Source organism: Myodes glareolus, chromosome 27, assembly GCF_982192425.1.
Source record: "Myodes glareolus chromosome 27, mMyoGla1.1, whole genome shotgun sequence".
Classification (NCBI taxonomy): Eukaryota; Metazoa; Chordata; class Mammalia; order Rodentia; family Cricetidae; genus Myodes; species Myodes glareolus.
The window spans coordinates 27907644-27915635 of NC_142052.1; the positions used below are offsets into that span (position 1 = coordinate 27907644).

At 44.7% G+C, this 7992-nt stretch overlaps 1 pseudogene; it reads right to left on the minus strand.

Moving 5' to 3' along the window:
• Window positions 1-1373: 1373 nt before the first annotated feature.
• Window positions 1374-1689, minus strand: LOC148117619 (small ribosomal subunit protein bS21m pseudogene; annotated as a pseudogene).
• Between the last annotated feature and the right edge of the window lie 6303 nt (window positions 1690-7992).

Below are 7992 nucleotides of genomic sequence, written 5' to 3' on the forward strand. Positions count from 1 at the left end.
AGCTGCATCTCTGCTCACTTCTGTTTGTTGACCCCAGATGCAGTTTCTGTTCAGGAGGATTAAGCACTGTCTCTGGAAGATGAAGTGGGTAGTAAAAAGCCACATATTAATGAATTAGAGCCCGCTTATAAAAACCTCATCATCAAAAATTAGATCTGCGGCAGATTAAAAAAAAGAGCAATTTATCCTCAAACATTCTCTTGGAAATGATGTGTGCAGAATGTGAACATCAATCTCTGAGACCTGTGACTTCAAATTCTGGATGTGTGAGCTGCCTGCTTTCTCAGGCTGTCCGGCCTCTGATAGCCCAGCAGTTTACTGCTATAGGGTTGTTGGAGTTTTTTTTTTCTAATTTTTATTATGTCGGGTTTGTTGTTTTGTTTTGTTTCTTTAAACGACTCTGGGCAGAAGACAGAGAATAGAGCTCCTAATGCTTCCAGAGCATAACCTTTGGCAAAGTAAAGTCACTGCAGGTTAATTAAGGAATTTTAAAAATTCTTCCACAGACAACTCTGTGCCCTGCGAGGAAAGGTTATAATTAAGATAGATTCTGTGTCATTCGGATCGTTTAAAATGCCAACTCTTCAAAAAATGGAGATAATAAAGTCAGCAGGGAGAAAACTCGCGGGTTTGGATGAACTGACCTTGCTAGCAAAAAGACTTGAGGATCTTTCTTCCCCTCCCAAGGCTGTTTGCGTGCTCACACTATCCGATCTTCATCCTCCAGCCCTAGAAGATGCTCCCAAGCTTTCTCAGTGCGCACAATGGTCTCCTCTGCAGACCTGAGAAGCTGAGACCCTGATGAATCCGAAAAGATTTCTCTATAATAAGAAACTGTTCCCCAGCTCAGGCCTTGTAGGCTGTGGTGATACACTAGGCATGTGTGTGTGTGTGTGTGTGTGTGTGTGTGTGTGTGTGTGTCTGGCCTCCCCAAGGAAGGGAGAGGTGTGGGACGGAACCTAGAGGAGAAGCTGACTTCTTGTATGAAGTTGGGGGCACCTGGAATTGATGTCCTCCTCTGTGTGTTAGGGACCCATGACAAGAATTTTATGGACCGCTTCTATATAGTTTGGAGATACAGAGCTGGAAACATCCAATCAAGGCCCTTCCTGGAGGGGGCAATGAAGTCTGGGTATTTTCATAGCATGGATATTTCTGTCCCTTTCAGTCACAGACTCTATTTCCTTTGGTCCTGCAGTCTGGCACACATGTCCCCGTCCTGGCCAGTTCAGTGGTCTTTCTGCTGCTAGAACGGCCCTCACTCTCTCTTGCTTTTTGAATTTTTTTTTTTGTTTACACGTGATTGAGTTTATTGTGTAGAAAGGTAACAGAGATTGGGGTTGTGGAAGAGCAGTCAGACACAGAACTAACCTTTAGCAGCCCAGCCATGGATCTGTCTGGTTCTTCCTCATCAAGAAGTTAATCTTTCGAGCCATTTCCATGTTGTAGATCCTCCGGCATGTTTCATAGCTCTCCTGCTGGCCACGGCGGCAGGGCTTCTCATAGAAACGCCGCCACTTTATGACTTCCGTAAGCCCATCGGTAGTGAGAATTCTATTCAGGGTCCTGTATGCACCTTCCACGTTCCCATCCTGAACCATCACAGTCCTGGCAATGAACTTCAGGTGTTTAGCCATGGCCTCGCTTTCAAATCTTCATTCTTCAGGACTTACAGGCTGCGGCTGCAGCACTCGGGACTCCAGGGCCGCTTTTTGAATTTTTTAAGTGCAGCTCAAACGTACCGAAATGAGGGGCTCCCCGAGAAAGCCCTTGCTTTTTCTTGTTCTCTTTCATGGCCAGAGCCTGGAGACCCTTTGGACACGTCCTTGGCAGTGAAGCAGGGATTGCAGTTTGTTTACTGAGCTGAGGGTGGAGCCCTGAGCTTTGCAGACACTAAGCAAGTGTGTGCTAACCTTTTGTTTCCTAGCCTGCATCCCCAAACATCGCCTTCTGGAGACAAGGTCTCTCTATGTAGCCCAGGCAACCTTTACCCTAACTGTGCTCCCCACATGGCCTCTGAAGGCAGATGTGGCAATCTAGTATCTCTTCCTAACACATGCATCTCTCTTGCACTAAATGTTGATGAGTGTGAACGTGGACAGGTGGTACAGCATTGATTCTGGACCATGCTTTGGTGGGCAGGCAGTACAGCACTGACTCTGGACCATACTTTGGTAGCTTCCATCCCCGTAGCTAAGAGCCACTGTCTAGTGTGTGGCAGACATGGTTACCCACTGTTCACAGTATAAGGGCATCATTTGAAATTCCCAGACAGTGAAGTTCATTATCAGTAAAAATCTGTGCTTATCATGGATCTGGGTAATATTATTCACTGTGGAAACTAATAGGGCGTGAGGTCTTCCTATTCTGACATCATTGACTACAACAAGTAGAGAAAAGTAAAATTGTCCCAGCTTTCTGTCTCTTTGAAAGACTCTGCTCCAACATCTGGTCCCTGTAGACATTCAGATCTCACACCTGGAACAACAAACATTTACTCGCTAGTGAGAAAATAGGTTTGGAGATGTCGTGTGGTTTTCACATGTTTACCCATCTTCTATGTGGTTTGGATTCGAGCCCAATGCATGACTAATGGTTTTCAATTTTATACTCACTGAATTAGTTAATTGCTACCAAAAAAATAGCATTGCACTAGCATTCAAAGCTGCTGTCACCTCCAAAGCCCACTTCTTCTAAGTCTTGATGTCTTAGTTAGCGCTCTGCTGCTGTAACAAAAATACTTGAGGCTGGACTATAAAAAAAAGAGGTGTATTTAACTCATACATTTATCAGAGGCTCAAATCCCAAGATAAAATAGCCCTAGCTATTTAGTCTCTGGTAAGAGTCCCCTTGACTATGTCACAGTGCTGTAGAGAAGGGGGGAGGGGAAATGACTATATAAAGCAGGGGTCAAGCACATGGTGGTCTCCTTTATAACCATGTTCTTCCTTGAGATCTAACACATTCCTAGAAACCAACATTAATTCCTTTCAAAGGTGGTTGCCAGTAGACTCCATGTCTTAATGATCCCACCACACCACAGCATCACACTGGGAACCAAGCTTCCAACACAAGACACTTTAGGAAATAAACACAAACTATATTCACACTCTAGCACTTAGAAATATGTGAACCAACTAATACAACATATATATTATTTGTGGTCCAATGGGCATGCCTTAAACATAGTCCTTCAGATTGGTATTGGATTGAAGGCCTCTAAGATATCACTGGAAACACAGTCTCATATCTTTGAGTCTAATATCTGTACCCAGAAAAGACAAGCGCACAGTGGGCTGTATCTATAGAAGGGCCTCTCATGGGCAGAGGGTGCTGTCGGGTCTAAGAGGAGGTGGGCTTTTGCTGAACCATGAGAACACAGAGGATGTGTAGGCGTGGGAGGGTCTTCCAGGACAGTGTTAGGTAGTTAGCAGGGACTCAAGCTATAGTGTGGTTCCCCACAGCTACCTAAACAAAGTACCCCATACTGGGCATTGTTAAATAGCAGAAAAGTATTGTCTTAGAGCTCCAGAGGCTCCAAGCCTAAGACAGGAAAATATTAAGGCTGTGCACCTTGCATCCCGTAGCAAACATTTCTGTGCCCCGCCCCCAGCTTCTGAAGATGCTGTCAGTCTTGGCTCTCAGCTGTGTCATTCCTGGATTCTGTCTGCCAGCTCTCGGTCCCCTTTCCTCCTTATCTATGGATAAGTCACTGAGCGACAGCCTACCCTACTCGTGTGCACTCCATCCCTCTTTAATTACAGCTATGACAGCCTATGATTTGCAAATAAGCTCACGGTCTGAAGCACCAGATTAAGGCTTTCTGTGAGCGACAGCAGGGGCAGTGCTGAACCTGTACAGCTTGGGAGAAACTTTGCTGTAGCCTCCTGGCTTAATGTTCCAAGCCCCTCACAGTTTGTCTCTGCTCCCTCTCCGGTCTCAGCCGGCCAGTCTTTGGCACACTTTCCAGCCTATGGTGCAGCTCCACGTGGTTTCTGGGAGCTGTGCTCTCTACTCCCTCTGCTATGGGAACTTTTCCTATCTCAAGTTCAAGGTTGTCTCCAGTTCTGTGTATTCCTTCAGCCTTCCTCCTCCACTGTCCTATCTCCGAGTCTGCAGTCTGCAAGGCCATTACTAGTCTTGATCTTGTTTTCATCCCGCCCTTTAGGTTCTGGACTTCCTGTTGACAGTGACCAAATTGCAAGGCTAGGTGCCCATGTTCTTAACCAGCTCTCTTAAACCCGGCAAGAAAAGTACATCAGTTGACAAGTGATATCAAAGGAGACATCTCATCACCACTTGAGGGTAGAGAAAGACAGACCTTTCCGTGTGGTAGAGGTTAGATACCTCCAGAGGACAAGCCAAGGTTTGCAGGCAGCATCTGACCGTCAGGGAAGCTGAGTGAAAAGGTTTGGAGATTGGTGCCCTGACAGGGTTAGGGCAATAATAAGGTTATGGAAAAGAAGGGAAGAAATGAAAGGAGAAGCAGAAGGAAATGAAACCTGCTATGGAGATGTCTGGAGGCTTCCTTAGCTTCACTTCTCTTGTAGAATCCTCAGAAGGACCCAAGAAAGGCATGGGGTTTGGGGATGAGCATCTTCTAAATGATAACGTGCAAGGGATATAGAAACTACGTTCCAGGTTCCGGCTATGACAAACAATGCTGCTATGAACATAGTTGAGCACATGTCCTTGTGGCACAATTGAGCATCCTTTGGATATATACCCAGAAGTGGTATTGCTGGGTCTTGAGGAAGGTTGTTTCCTAATTTTCTGAGAAATTGCCATACTGATTTCCAAGGCTGTACCAGTTTGCACTCCCACCAGCAATGCAGGAGCGTTCCCTTTACCCCACAAGCTCTCCAGCATAAGCTGATAAGCTGTCATCAGTGTTTTTGATCTTGACCATTCTGATGGAATGGAATCTCAGAGTTGTTTTGATTTTCATTTCTCTGATGGCTAAGGATGTTGAGCATTTCCTTAAGTGTACTTCAGCCGTTTTAGATTCATCTGCTGAGAGTTCTCTGTTTAGGTCTGTGCCCCATTTTTTATTGGATTATTTGTTCTTTTGATGACCAGTTTCTTGAGTTGCCCCTGGACCAAAGAATGGATAAAGAAAATGTGGTACATTTGTAGAATGGAGTACTACACAGTGGAAAAAAATAACGGCATCTTGAAATTTGTAGGCAAATGAATGGATCTAGAAAATACCATTTTGAGTGAGCTAACCCAGACCCAGAAAGACAAATATCATAAGTCCTCACTCATAAGTGGCTTTTAGACATAAAGCAAAGAAAATCCAGCCTACAAATCACAATCCCAGAGAACCTGGACAACAATGAGGACCCAAAGAGAGACATACATGGATCTAATAAAAGACAAGATCTCCTGCGTAAATTGGGAGCATGGGGACCATGGGAGAGGGTAGAAGGGAAGGGGGGACGAAGGGAGGGGAGTAGAGAAAAATTACAGCTCAATAAAAACAATTTTAAAAAGAAGCTACACTTGAGAGATTGTGTGTGTGTGTGGTCACACACACACACACACACACACACACACACAGAGAGGGGGGGGAGAGGGAGAGAGAGGCTGGAAGAGACAGAGACAAAGCGAGATGATGGAACTGTGCTCTGATGCCACACAGGAATTCAAACTGTCACACTAAAACACAATCAAATTAGAAATCTCCTTCTGTTAGCAGTGGTTTCTCCAGCTGTGTGGATAAGCAGCACCATCTAGTGGGGAGTGAGGCAAACTCTCATGGTCTTGAGCACAATGCGCAAGCTAGGATGACTGCATTGGATTTTCATTACATCAGTGCCATTTATTTAGGATTAGAATAACTAGAAGGGTCTCTATTGCAACTCTAATGTACCATTGTTGGTAGGGGTTCTGGGGGCAGTTTGGCCCAGGCACACTCCTGCAGGGCACTTGGCCAGGAGTATCCACAATCGTTTGTGCGCACGTGCTACTGTGAGAATCTGATTCTCATAATGTGCATTCTGTGACATTATTGGGAGAGAATCTTGAGTTTGCTTAGAAATTGCTTAGTCTATGGGTTTCGCCTTTGTGCTAAAGAAATGGTAATCATCATCTCTGTGGTCCCAATAGCAGGGTCACTTTTGTTCCTCCCAACCGTCTTTGACTGTGGGTGACTCCTGGGAAGTCTTCCTCAGCTCTTGGGTTCCTAGCTTTGACCCTAGTTTTCACATACATATTAGTGCTTCTGAGTCTACACCAGTTCCTCTAAGAGCCCATGTTACATCCCAACATGTTTGGGTCTTCTCCACCCAGGCCATCTGCAGCCTGAAGTGAAGAGCACCCAAGCCTGAGCTCTTCTCGTTTTCCTTTGTTGGTTGAGTGCAGTCAGCCACCACGTCCTGGAACCAGCAATGCTGGAGTTGTTCGTCTAGTGTCTCTCTCTCTCTCTCTTTCTCTCTCTCTCTCTCTCTCTCTCTCTCTCTCTCTCTCTCTCTTACACAGCTGTGGCTTTGTTGAGGCCCAGAGCAGGGACTGTGGTGAGCTCAAAGTGTCCATCGATCATTCAGGGTTACAACCAAACTTATCTCCTAATGGACATTAATAAGCGTAAAATGGTTCCCAAGTCAAGGCCATGCTGACTTCAGCAACTGTTACATTTAATGTTCATGGATATTTGATTGCATTAAAACTGTACTTCTGGGAGCTGGAGTGATGGTTCAGAGGTTAAGGACCCTGACTGTTCTTCCAGGGGTCCTGAGTCCAATTCCCAGCAACCACATGGTGGCTCACAACCATCTACAATGAGATCTGGTGCCCTCTTCTGGCATGCCGTCATACACGGAGGCAGCACACTGTATTGTATACATAATAAATAAAATCTTTAAAAAAAAACTGCACTTCTGTTGGGCTATCTTTTTACTGTTATTATTATTTCTTCTTGAGACAAAATCTTTATATACAGCCCAGACTGCCCTCAAACTTGTGATCCTCTTGCCTCTCTCTCTCCAGGGCTGGGATCATAAGTGAATGTCTCCACAGCCAACTGTCTTTCTGTTTTCTTTGTCAGATCACGTGAGTGTGCAGGATGCTAATGATTCACTGGAACCTGAGAATCATAAATTAAGGTGAATGAATGGTTGTCAAATAACTTCAACAATAAAATAAGAGAACTCACTGTATGAATTTTTGCAGCTCAAATTTTTATAGCATATTTCATGTGGGAAGCCACATGGAGATAATTGAACTAGATTGCCAGCTCCAAGAGATTGGCAGGAGCTTCTTGAGACTCCGTGTTTGGGGACTCAGAGACTGGCTTCTGAGGTCTGGTATTGTCTGCATTGGGATTGGGAGGATGGACATATTTAATAGTGTGTTGAAGCCTCATCATGCTGCTATTGTGTAAGTCAGTTGTTAAATATGGCATTTATTAAAGATTAAGTTAAAACTAAATATGATAGTCACACCTGTGATGCCAACATGCTGGAAGCCTAGGCACGAGGATCGTGAATTCAAGGCCTGCCTGGGCTATAATAGTGAACTCTAGGCCAGCCTGGCCTAATAGGTGAGACAAAAAAAAAGTCAAAGCCAAATAATTTTCCTAAGGAACAAAAACTTATAATAAGATAAATTCTAAGTTATATGTTTATATATGTTTTAAAAGACTGCCAAAATTCACTAAGCACTAATTATTTCACTGCCTGAGCTAGTTGCTTGCAGTTCTATCTGTCCACAGAGCTACACAGCAGAATGAGTTACCACTGTGCCTGCTTCCTGATTCCTCCTGCAATGGTATCATGGTGGTGGTAGCCGCAGTGGTGATATTTACACCACAGTCATCGGCAAACACTACGACTCCAGATTTTCCTCTGGCAAGCCACCAGTTAAATATTTCGAAGCATACCACACATACATCATCCTTGAGCAAAGGAATAATGCCCAGAGAAAGACAGAAATGGCAGCCATCACTATGACTAGCACGTGCAGGTGTGTCTTGTGTTACTGGCATTGCCC